At 35.2% G+C, this 13,717-nt stretch overlaps 1 non-coding gene across 1 annotated transcript; it reads right to left on the reverse strand.

The window, feature by feature from the left end:
* Window positions 1-11,511: 11,511 nt before the first annotated feature.
* LOC123393407 lies at window positions 11,512-11,618 on the reverse strand. The gene has a single exon (XR_006608172.1). It is a non-coding gene; the product is annotated as a small nucleolar RNA U13 (small nucleolar RNA).
* Window positions 11,619-13,717: the final 2,099 nt, after the last annotated feature.

Raw genomic sequence — 13,717 nt, forward strand, 5'->3', positions numbered from 1 at the left:
CTCTTATCCCTCCCTCCACTTGTTCTCGATATCTCTCTCTCTCAAATACATAAATTAAATCTTAAAAAAAAAAATACAAAAAAAGTGTTGGCCTTCTGCTGAGGTCATGATCTTAGTCAGGGTCCTGGGATCCAGCTCCACTTCTCCTTCTCCCACTGCCCCTCCATTCCTCCCCTTACGCTCTCCTCTCTCTCTCTGTCTCTCTCAAAAAACAAACAAGCAAACAAACAACTCTGTAAGGCATTACAGTAATAATGTACAGTGAATTTGATCAATGATATGTTTACACACCATAAAATATGGAAAAATAGCCCTGATATTATATCAAAGAATTAGATAACATATATTTAAAAAGGTGAAAAATGTCTCCTTTGAAATAAATGATCAAGCATTGTTCCTTCATAACATAATTTCAATAAAAAGATGGACTTATCAAATATTTTCTTATTAATACAGTTCTCCCTTCCATTTTAAAGTCATTTTTTATTTACATTATAATTATACTGTTTCATGTTATAATTTAAATATTTATGTGAGAGTGCAATAACAATATATATTTGCTTATAATGCTGATTTTTTTTTAATTTTAAGGTTTTATTATTTATTTATTTATTTAACAGAGAGAGAGAGAGAGAGAGAGAGCACAAGCTGGGGAGGGGCAGGTAGTGGGAGAAGTAGGCTTCCTGCAGAGCAGAGAGCTCAACATAGGCTCAATCTCAGGGCCCTGGGATCATGATCTGAGCTGAAGACAGACACTTAACTGACTGAGCCATTCAGATGCTCCTCTGGTAACATTAATTAGGAGAAAAATTATTACAGAACAAAAGCAGGTATAGTAGTAAGAGACTATGCTTATTAAGTACCAATAGATCACTCCCCAATATCTGTGACTTAACATAACACAGTTTTTCTAACTGTACAATACATTGAAAACAAGTGAATGCAGAGCCCACACAATTCCATGTGTCACATAAAGGTCCAACATGTTAGGCACACTTTTTTGGCTCTCACTGTTCTTCTTTCGTGTGACCCCTTTCCTCTGAGTGTGGAGAAACCTGTGACTTTCTCTTAACCAATAATATATGGCAAAAATGGTGGGATGTCATAATAAAATCTTTAAAATAAGATAAAATGTCATTAAATAAAACATAAATAAAACAAAAGCTAACAGCAAATTTTCTATTTACAGGTTAATGATGTAAAGAGCTCAGCAGATCTTATTCCTAGTGAAAAAAAACTATAACTGGTAAAAATTGTTGATAAATAAAAAACATGTAAATACTTTAAAAATGTCCTAAGGGCATGGAGCAAATGTAGAAATATTTATTCAATAAAATAGAGCAAATTTTAGGATGCATTTAATAATAATGTGTATATTTATATTTTGAAAATTACAAAACATTTTTTTGAAGAAATTAAAGAGACATAGAGGCGTCAGGGCATAGTCAGTTAAGCATTTAACTCTTGGTTTCCGCTCAGATCTGATCTAAGGGTTGTGGGATTGAGCCCTTCATCAGGCTCTGCACTCAGTGCAAAGTCTTCTTGAGATTCTCTCTCTCTTTCCCTTTGCTACTCCCACTCTTGTTCTCTCTCCCTTTCTCTAAAATAAATAATTAAATCTTAAAAAAAGGAAATTAAAGAGACATAAATAGTCAAAAGACAACCCATGTTCATTGAATGGATTTAATATTGCTAAATTGGTAAAGTTCTCTAATTATATCCTCAAATTCAATTAAATTCCTATCATAATCACAGCTGCCCTTATATATATCTTGATCTTGAAACTCATGAAAATGCTGAAAATGATCTTAGAAAAGGAGAAAAAGAGCCAGAAGACTCACATTTCACAGTTTCCAAAACTTATGACAAAGCTACAATAATCAAGAAATAATGGGACTGGCATATGAATAACACTGTAGATAATGCAATGTAATAGTAGCAATCTAATAAATATGATTGAGACTCCAGAAATCAATCCTCATATTCATTGTTTGCTTTATTTTCTCTCCATAATGAGAAAGAAACATCAACTTTCGTTAACTGTTTCTGCCACTATATACTTCAAATGTTGTTATTAATCCGAGGGGAAAACATTCATCTTTAAGTACTGAGTGGGATCCTAGAACCACTTCAGTAAAGTAGAGGAGGGCTTCTCAGATTTCAATGTGGATATGAATTACGAGGATATCCTCTTAAAATGCAAACTCTGAATCATTAGTTCTTGGGTGGAGTTTGAAATTCTATTAATGTAGGGTACAGACTTACTTGGAGTGACAAGGGACAACAGTATTTTAATTTAAAGCAGATATTAGTAAAATGAGAATCTCTATGGTAATAGGAAAAAAACAGATGATCTACATGGTTAAGAAGTCTGGATATACCTCAAATACACATATTCCACCCCCCCCAAAAAAAATCTCATCCTGAGAGAAATTGGGTAGCTCAGTCTGTTAAGCATCCTGATTCTTGGTTTCAGATCAGGTAATGATCTCAAGGGTCATGAGATTGAGCCCCATGATCAGGTTCTATCATGGACATGGAACCTGCTTAAGATTATCTCTCACCCTCTCTCTCTCTCTCTGCCCTTCCCCTTCCCCTGCTTGTGCACACACACATGAGCATGTATGCACCCACTAATAAAGTTTCATCCTGGTAGAATCTTATATTATCACAATATATTCATAGTAGATATAGAATAGGGAATATCACAAATTAGAAAATACCAATAGTATTAATTGATAAGGAAAAACTGTTTTCAAAGATGGCTGACCAAACCAGCAGGGGAATCCCAGTTCCTGCTCAGCCCCTTCCGGGTTCTTCCTGCCCTGCTTGTCACGCACTCCAAAAGGGCCACGTATATGGAAGTCGAAGTGTATAAATTACTCCCGTTGCTTGTGCTTGGGACTCAGACCTTTGGAGATCACTCCCCTCTGAGCCTGCTAGAGTCAAACAAACTTCCTATCCTCTAAGATTTCTGATTACTGCTTGGTTCTTCCCTCAGGCAATCCAGTCCAGGTTCTGTAACATAAAAACCTATATTTCTTTAGTGCTCCTAGAAGAATCTTATATGAATATCCTTCTTTAATGCTACATTGTGTGGTACCTTAAAGAGAAAACACCACACAGAACAAAATGAGAAAACAAGAGTTAATTTATTCCTGATACTCTGCAGCAATAGGGGAGAGAGCACCAAGTGCATACCCAGCTCCACAGACACAAAAGGCAGGAGTGCATTGAAATGCTGAGGTGATCTAGTGGACATGAGGGGGGAGGTTGATCAATAGAAGGTATCCATTAAGTTATTCCTGAGTTTGCAAATGTTTTTCTCTGTGATTAGGCCATCTGTGTTTCCTAATTGGCTTTACCCAAAGGAAAAACAAACTTTCTCCTATCTTGATCACCAGAAGTAGTTTTACAGCTTGGAGCAAGACTTCAAGTTATGCTGGACTCGGCCCCCTGCTCTCCTGTAGAGATTGAGAAATAGGGCTGACTAACAGGGAAACTGAATTGCAAAGGGAGGGCTTCTAAGCCAGGTTCTTGAGACACAGTCCTGGGTTGTCAAACTGGCAAGAGGCTTTTCAAAAGATTTACATCTCAAAGGGACAAAGAAAGAGTTTAAAATTACAAATTTTGCAAAATAAATGCCCTTAGAAAAGGAAGGTCACTGGCTTCTTTACCAGATACCTAAGGATTTTTCAAATTCAGTGCCACAGCGAGGTAAAGCTATCTCTGATGCACACATTCTAATGCACACAATGAATGTCCTTCCAATGACAGGAAAGACACATGTGTTAAAATGTGGCTTATAACTTCATGCACAGTTTCTCCTAAACAAGTATTTCCTTTCCCCTCCCCAATTTTATTGAGAAATAATTGAAATATGTCACTCTCCAAGGTTAAGACATGCAGTCTGATGGTTTGACTTATGTATATTGTGTAAACAAGCGTCTCTCATACCATCAGGTCACAGAGTCTTAAGTCACCCTCCTTCCATCCCTCAGTGTCACACACTACTCTCTGCTTCAATCCTATCAGCCTGGTTTAGACCCCTCACATTTCTGGGTTGCATGGGTGCAATCGAAACCTAGTTCCTTGCTGCCCAAAATGTGGTCTCCTGAGAGCTTGTTAAAAATGCAAAATCTCAGGGGCACTTGTGTGGCTCCGTCAGGTAAGTGTCGAATGCTTGATTTGGGCTCAGGTCACAATCTCAGGGTTGGGAAGCCCCACCTGAGTCTTCCTAAATCAAATTGCAGATATCACCAGGATTCCCACAGGATTGGCACACATTTGGAACTTTGGAGAGTACTCTTATTGTTTGCTTCCGGTATCCACCATTTCAGGTTCTCCAATTTATTGCATACAATGCTGATTTTAGAGAGAGTAGCCCAAATGCACTATTTTTTGCCAAACAATGCCTCACAATGATTTAATTAAGAATTGTAGTTTTGGATAGTCAGGTGCAAGCTTCCTTCTTACTTTTCCCTCCCTCTCTTTTCTAAACCAATGCAGCAAGTGTCTTTACTAACCCCTCTCCCATTTAGGAAATGAGCTGTCACTTTTCCTTTCCCCCCATACTTACAAGTCTTTTGCTCTACGTACTCACACAGGCACGGATACCTATGCAAGGTTTTCCCTTCTAAAATGTAATTTTAAAAATCTTATAATTGAGAAAAGGAATGATTAAGTCTAATAAAGTATGGTGTAAACCTTGGTATAAACTAATCAGTCTATAACATAAAACCAAGACGAACTCAACACACAGCTCTTAGAAAATCAGCCTCAGATGCTCTTCAAGAATATCAGAGAGTTACAGGGAAAAAAGGATATCCTGAAATAAGCAAAACTCATTCTATACATGTCAACATAATGGTAGGAAAAGTTGGAAAATTAGGAATGGTTCTAATTAAATTCAGGTATGTTTAAAAAAATAAAACTCGGGTATATTGTTCCTTTATTTTTTTATACTTTCATAACATTAGCTTAAAACAGTTTTACTTAGATTTGAATTATTTCATTGTTTTCAATTTTCTTTAATATTTAATATTTAATATTTAATTCTGACCAGTTGTTTACTGATTCAAATAAGCTAAGTTCGAATTATACATTTAGGCCATCACATTCCAATCTATCAAATTTCAATCTGCCACTAATATATCTTGTGTATTTATTTTGGTCCAAATAATATTTTCTTTTGTTTCCTTCTTTCTGTCCATATGCAGTATGCCAGGGAAAGATTGTTAATGTCCTGGAATTTTTTTCCACCCAATATGGCAATATCTTGAATCTGAAATGTTAACATCCCCAGTTTCAGAATAAAAGGAGTCAGTAATTGTCCTTCATAAGTATTCCACACTTTCTCAATTCTATTCAAATTGCAATCTTCCAAAGACGTCAACTTTTGGCTGGAATCTCAAGGCTTTTATGCAATGGTAGCCTCTGTGTTCAAGACAGAATCTTCTATGGTGTGTCTAGTCTATTAGAATGAATGTACTGGCATGTTGGGGAAAATGATGGATCTCAGCAACAATGGTAGAAATCTAGCTCGTGCAGTTTCATCAGCAGCTTGACCCCAGTTGGTCATATCAGAGACGACAATGATAGAAATCTAGCTCGTGGAGTTTCATCGATAGCTTGAATCCAGTTGGTCATATCAGATAATAGGGTTTGCTGTGGCATCTACATGAGTGACCCAGAGATTTGATAAGAAGCTGGAAAAAAAAAAAGCTGGAATTCTTTTTCAACTCTTCACTGCCCCAAAGAAGTATCTTTTAAATTCTCAGCCTATAGTTTTCTAAGTGTCAGACCAAACAGACCATCAGTAAAAATAGAACAAAATTTACCAAAAGAATTATTGACCATGGTAAGAGAAGGGCCATGACTTCTGTCCACTAAGTAGAATAATAAGGCCCCATTTAGGCTCTAGTTTGAAGCTGCAGAGTGGAGAATAAAGTCTCTATCAAAGATGGGAAAAATGTTAATTTTTCACAATTTAAAGCTGACATGCTGTTGGACCCAATCTTTCCATATTCTTGGACATACCAACTCACTTTTACAACTGAGGCATGTTGGACCTTTCCCATGTATGGTGTTATTTACCAAAGTCTGAGTTGACACACCCAAAATAAAAATATCAACAACCTGTCACAGAATCTCCACTGTTCTGAAAAAAAAATGTGTTGATAAATGATTTATCTTAAAATAACAGTAAAGGAAGTTCTTCAGTCTCATACAATCCAAACCACAATCCAAAACAATGAGTAATAGTAACAGTAATTATGTAACTATAAAAAGACAGTTAAAATGTTATTATCTTCCTTTCTTCTTTTAGTTGATTAAACTGATTTTTAACTGATTTTTATACAAACATTTTGTACCCAATAAACATATGAAAAGATGTTCAACACCATTAGGCATCAGGGATACAAATTAAAACCACGTCAGATACCATGTTACATCCTCCAGGATAGCTATCAAAAAAAAAAAAAAAATCAAACAGATAATAACAAATATTGGCAAGGATATGGAGAAATTGGAACCTTCAAATACTTCTGGTGTGAATGTTAAATTGTTCAGTGACTTTAGAAAACCACCTGGCATTCTTCAAAATATTCAACATAAAATTACCACAAGATTCATCAAATTCACAAGTAGGTATATAGTAGTCTTCAGAGAGCTGAAAATATCTGTCCATAAAAAATTTTATGTGAATGTTCACTGAAGCATTATTCATAATATATAATTCATCAATTGATGAATAGATACATATGATATGGTATACTCATTCAATATTGTTTAGCAATAAAATATATAATGTTCTGATTCATACTACAATTTAGATGAACCTTGAAAACATCATATTAAATGAAAGAAACCAGTCATGAAGCCTGCATGTTTTATTTTTCCATTTATAGGAAATGTCCAGAAAGGAAACTCTGTAGTGACAGAATGAAGATTAATGGTTGCCTAAAGCTAAGGCTGGGAACTGGTTGAAAAACAGGAGTGATACCTAAGGATTTCTTTTGAGGTGATTATATGTTCTAAAATTGATTGTGGTAATGATTGCACAACTCCATGGACATACTAAAAAATTCACTTGCATATTTTAATTGGTGGATTTTATAGTAAGTAAATTATATCTTAATAGAGGTATTTAACAACTTATCTAGATTTGAGATATAAATTCCTCTGGCTAACACAGAATAATTCACCCAAAACTCAATACCTTAAAAAAATACCAGACCTGTTTCTGGAGGATAATCAACAAAAGGTAAAGGCAAATTGAGAAGAGGAGCTTAAAGTTTGTGAGGTATACATGTTAAGGGACAAAAAAACAAGCTCTTTCAGGATAAACAAGAGTAAATTGATTTTAATCTGGAAGTAATGTCAGAAATCACTAGCTTTGTTCTGAGCTAGAGATGTTTGTTTATTTTTTATTTTTTAATTTTATTTATTTTTTGTTTACTTTTATTTACTTTTTTAGAGAGAGAGACTGAGTGCAAACAGGGGGAGGGGCAAAGGCAGAGGGAGAGAGAAAATCTCAAGCCGTCTTCAGGCTAAATGTAGACCCTGATGACGGGCTGGATCTCAGAACCCTGAGATCATAACCTGAGCTGAAATTAAGAGTCAGATGCTTAACCAACTGAGCCACTAAGGCTCCCCTATACATGATTTGGTTTTAAATCTTCAAAATTAAAAGTAAGTGTATGGGACATCTAGGTGACTCATTCAGTTAACCATCTGCCTTTGTCTCAGGTCATCCCAGGGTCCTGCGATGGAGCCCTGCATTGGGGCCCTTGCTCTACAGGAGTCTTCTTTTCCCTCTCCTTCTTCCCCTCCCCTCTGCTTGTGTTTTCACACTCTTGCTCTCTCTGTCTAGTATGCTCTCTCTCAAATGAATAAATAAAATCTTTTAAAAATATTATTAAAAAAGTAAAGGTACAATCTTGTATTTAGTTCTTTGATAATTTTTTGCTAGTTCTGAGTTTACATTGTAACTTTTATGTTAATTATGCTTTCATATTGCAAGCCAGTCCAAATAATTTTAGAAGTTTTGAATGTGATGACTCAAGTTTTGAATATATTTTTAAAATGCAGAAATTGGGGTGTCTGGGTGGCTCAGTGGGTTAAAGCCTCTGCCTTTGGCTCAGGTCATGATCTCAGGATCCTGGGATTGAGCCCCACATCGGGCTCTCAGCTCAATAAGGAGCCTGCTTCCTCCTCTCTCTCTGCCTGCCTCTCTGCCTACTTGTGATCTCTCTCTGTCAAATAAATAAATAAAATCTTTTAAAAAAATGCAGCAATTTTGCACAGCTCACTTTTATGTATGTTATATTATTTAAATATGTGTTTAAAGTATACATAGGACATACCTTGAACTTTAAAAAATGATATTTTTTATAGTGTCATATATAGTGTATCAAAAAACCCTTTATTTTTCAAGTAGTATTAAACAAATCAAATTCACTAACTAACTAAAGAATATGCTGGTTCACGTACTAGTACATATAGAAGTTTGCTTCAAGTAAGTCTTTAGCTAGTAGCTAAGCAATGCTACCTAAGACCAGTTTCTGATCATTCCTCTAACAATTGACTTTATCTTCACACTGACTTCCCTTTTGGTAAGAAATTCACTACTAACAGATTCTGGGTTATACAAGTATCACAGTGTTGAAGGGTTTCAGGGTTCTTGTCTCACAGAGTCAAAGAGTAAACATTGCAGACAAAAGGATGAAGTGAAGTGAAAGTTTATTAAATGCAGGCAAGACCAGAAAGGAAAGAAAGTTCTCTCTAGAGTGAGAAGGATCCCAAATGTGTTGCCAAAGAGGGCTTTTATGGTTTGTTTTTTATAGAAAATTGACCAGAGAACTTGAAAAATATCTTGTCTATAAGACTTAAGACAAACAAGGTGGATTTGTTGTGTTCCCTTCTCTCAGATTAATATATTGTCTGTAACATTTCTCCACATCTGGCATTTCTGTGAGCCTGGTTATGTAGTCACCTATGTGACCCTACCTATTTCTCCCTATTCAGCCTTTCTGGCCCTTATTCAACACCATTGCTGACAAAACCTTAAAGAAGCACTCTGATTTAATTAGCTTAAACCATGTTATGAGTAAATGTACAATCCACATGACCAATATATATGTAGAATATATAGATATATTCTATATACATAGAATATATAGTGATTAAACTTAGCAAACTTAGAATCCACATGACCAAGAGGCTAGAATATATAGTGATTAAACTTAGCAAACTACACACTTCAAACAGCTGTATTTTGATGGTGGGATGGCTCTCAGTATTCCAGACTCATATGTACCTTAAAAGAAGCTAGTAATTCAGTGGAAGGTAGAAGAGAAAGACAGTGTTGGAAAGACAAACCCAAAGATCCAATAAATAACTTAATTTTGTAATGAAATTATTAAATGCAGAGCTGTTCCTAAATTTCATTTATTATGATAAATGTCAAGGTTAGTTTGTTTTTTAGATAGGTTTTATTGTCTCAAGGAAAATTTTTACAAAATTTGGCAATAAAAACTTCCAGTGTTTTTAATCTATTATTTCAATATCTTCAAAGACTTCACATTGAGGTCTAAAATAAGACAAATTTTTCTACTCTTCAAGGTTCTTCTAGCTGTTCTAAGAATTAAACTGACAAAAGTTAGATTAACAGAAGAAAAAAAATCAAAGGTTAATTCCACATGCACAGAGTCCAAATAATACAACTGAAACCTGAAGAGATGACCAAGGCATTCAGTTTTTCTACATTTTAGACACAGAAACAAAATCTGTGAAGATCTTACAGGACAAAAAAATATATATATGTTTAGGAGCTTCAAATAGTAAGAAATACTAAACTCTGGGTTGCAGTAGTAAATTAGTAAAAGTAACATGGTTTGTTTATACAGTCTTCTTGGCTCTGGATTCCTTATCTCTGGTGATAATGATATCTCCTTACTTTCCTGTATAGGAAAGATTTGTTTCACATGGGGAATTTATTCCTGTTTTTTGGAGACAAAGGAGGGTCAGAGCATCTTTTTTTGTACTGACTGTTTCTCAATTTTAATTCAAAATGATCAAAATGCCATTCTGGAACATTTAGGGGCAAACTGTCCTTGACTTCTATAGCTATAATAGCAATGGGACATATTCACTTAAAAACATCTGTGACCTCAGGGATTTGTTGCAGTGTTACTGGATAAATTCTTTTATTTGTAACTATTTCTTAATATTCTTACTTATATTTACTTACTTATGGAGACCAAAGCAATATAATAATGGTAAGTTTGACATGAATACAGTCATGGGAGAAAGGTTATCAAATGATGCAATATCCAAAATAAAGCGAGTGCACTGATAAATTAAGAGGAGCTGATAAAGCTGTCTCCTTCATCTATCATGCTGTTTTCATGTTGGTCACATATATTTTGATATATGTGAAATATTAAATAATTTTAACTATATGTAAATATTTATAAATTCATATTTATATATAAAATTAAAGATGTAAACTATATATGTAGAAATCAAGGCAATGAGTTACAAATGGTGGAAGGCATGGAACAAAGGAAATTACTTTCTGAAACATTTGAAGATTTGTTTTGTGGATAAAAGTAATACTTCTCAGTACCCCCTTGGAAAAATCTGAACTAATTAACAAATAGAAAAAAAGGGACACCTAAATGGCTCAATTGGTTGGGTGGCTGCCTTGGCTCAGGTCATGATCCTGGGGTCCTGAGATGCTGCTCAGCGGGGATTCTGCTTCTCCATTTACCTCTGCTCCTCCCATTTCTTGTTTGTGCTCCCCTGCACTCTCTCTCTCTCTTTTAAATAAATTAATTAAATCTTCTTTACAGGGGCGCCTGGGTGGCTCAGTGGGTTAAGCCGCTGCCTTCGGCTCAGGTCATGATCCCAGCGTCCTGGAATCGAGTCCCGCATCGGGCTCTCTGCTCAGCGGGGAGCCTGCTTCCTCCTCTCTCTCTCTGCCTGCCTCTCCGTCTACTTGTGATTTCTGTCTGTCAAATAAATAAATAAAATCTTTAAAAAAAAATCTTCTTTACAAAATCAAATAGAAAAGAAAAAATGGGGCAGTGATGCTATTATCAGAATAACTCATAACAATGTGGTCCCTACACCAAGGCATTGGAATCAATGTAGGGACTTCTTAGAAATATAAATTCTGAAGTCCTGCCTACAGAAAAAGAAACTCTCAAGTTGAGTCCCTATCATCTTTTAACAAGCTCTTCTCATGATTCTGATGCACAGTAAGGTGAGAAATTTTAAATTCTCAAGGTTTTTATTTTTTTAGCAAAGAATATTTAAAATTTATTTTTAAATTATCTTGGTCATTGGTGGAGTCAAGGGGCATTTTTAACTATTTATAATTTTTATAAATTAAACAGCATATGATCATAAGTCAGGAATAAACAGTGGAATTATGGGTAGATTTTTTTCTTACATTTGATTTCTGTAGAGTTTTGTGTACTTTTGATTTTTTTTCTTTTTCAACATCAGATAGATAATGTGCCAACATGGTTGTGGCAAGGTTTGAGGAATGCACATGTCATGCAACAGCATGGACATCCAATCTTCATGCTTATGAACTACAAAAGAGTCTGTATTTTTTATTTTTAAAATACCTTCATGATTTGAAACTATTTATATTTAATAGGCATATAACTGTGTCATGAGCTGTGCTGAACCCTATGCACAGTGGCTTCTCTGAAGCATGTTATAACATTATATTAAATTAAATATTCATATCATCATCTTCTAGCTGGGGGGTATGTTGCTCAGAGCAGTCCTGATCTCATATATAGGTGAGCAGGGGTGCTACCTTGGCTCATGCTGCACCAGGATTCATGAAATCCCATACTTATGAGGGCTTTCTTCAAAAAAGCCCCTGTCTGGCACAGGTCTGTACCAGTGGCATCATCTGAGTAGGGAATCCTGAGCCCAGCCTGGTTCCCATTTCAGACCCAGTCTCTACTCCTTTCCTTAGGGCACTCTCTTGAATACCTTTTCCTAACTCATCAGATATTGAAAGAGGCTTGGACATTCACATGTATAGTGATGTCCCAGAGCCCAATGATGCTCATCTCTGATTCCAGGGGAGGAGTCTGGCAAGTTAATCACTCCCACTTACCACTATGCCATTTCTTTCATTGAATAGTGCACAACTAGTGACAGAAAGTGGCAGGCATGCTAATTTAGAGACACTCGGATGATCTATATGGATAGGATCTTTGCAAAAAAATATTTACCTATGCTCCATCATTCTAAGGACACCCTGAGCACAGATAGTGCACGTAACTTCTTTTGGTCACATAGCTGGGAAGAAGTACGGCCAGGACTCCAAACATAGTTGATTTTTTTTCTCTTAAATACTATTTTGTATCCATTTATAAATGTTTGTTTTTTTGAACATGGAAGTTTGGAAGATATTAAACCTTAATAGTTACATAAATGAATGATGCAAAACAGAACTTAATGAAATAATTTAGTTGCTAAATATATACTTTTATCTAATTGAAAATCAATGGTGCGTTACTTGAATATATTTAGTTTAGATTTGTATATTAAGAGACATATAATAGTAACAATAATCTACAAACAGGAATAGCAAGTATGTAAGTGTGCTTATTAATCACTAAGTGAGGTTAAAGTGGCTTTATATAATCTATCTCATTGATTCTTTCCAGTTATATTCTCATTATTCAGACAAGAGAACTGAGACTTAGAGAAGTTAAGCAACTTACCCACATTCACACAACCACTGAGTGACATAGTTGACATTCAGATTCTTGTTTTTCTCTGGAGTCCCATCCTTGTGTTGAGACCTTACTGGTTTGATTGGCTGGGAGATAGAACGATTGCCTGAATAAATGAATTTGCTCAGCCTGTGAATCTATAATTTCATGTAATTTTACTAACTCTTGATTATATGTTTTAGTTATTCTCATTTTTAATTTGTTTTGATTTAGGGTTTTTTTTCCAATATGTTATTTATTTGTTTGTCAGAGAGAGAAAATGTGTCCAAGCAGAGGAAGTGGCAGAAGCAGAGGAAGAAGCAGGCTGCCGCTTTGCAGAGGACGGATGAGGGGCTTGATCTCAGGATCTTGAGATCGTGACTGAAGCCCAAGGTAAGTGCTTAGCCTACTGAGCCAGCCAGGCACCCAGTTATTCTCATTTCTTAAAAGTAATTCAGCATTGAATGTGCTTAAAGCTTTACAAAAAAATAAATTCAAGAAGGATCTAGTTGACTTTACATTACTTACTTAAGAATATTTAACATTAAATTAAAACATACACATCATTAGAATGAATAGATGCCTTAATATCACAATTCATTATTTTCTAAAACTGTACTTCAAAGTAGCTGTGTATTTCTGTGCATTAATCCCAACTCCAAAAATAAGCTCCTTGACAAATTTTACTTTAAGTATTATCTAGACAATAGCATCTTATTGGAAACTACTGGCAAATGCTTATCCAAACGACCTTCAGCATAAAAGAGAGGGTTTGAAAATATGATGTCAATTTATTACAGTCTTCAGCATTTACTCAAAGTGATATACTGAGGAAGGAAGTAGAAAGAAATAAGATAATCTATCACTTCATTACAAAAAAGACCTATGATCTTAATGTCCCTTCATACTGTTATATTCTGCCAGGATTCAGTGAGAGGATGTTACTGAAAATAAAATTTAGGAGG

This window comes from Mustela putorius, unplaced genomic scaffold, assembly GCF_011764305.1.
Source record: "Mustela putorius furo isolate JIRA1106 unplaced genomic scaffold, ASM1176430v1.1 tig00000832_pilon_pilon_pilon, whole genome shotgun sequence".
Taxonomy (NCBI): domain Eukaryota; kingdom Metazoa; phylum Chordata; class Mammalia; order Carnivora; family Mustelidae; genus Mustela; species Mustela putorius.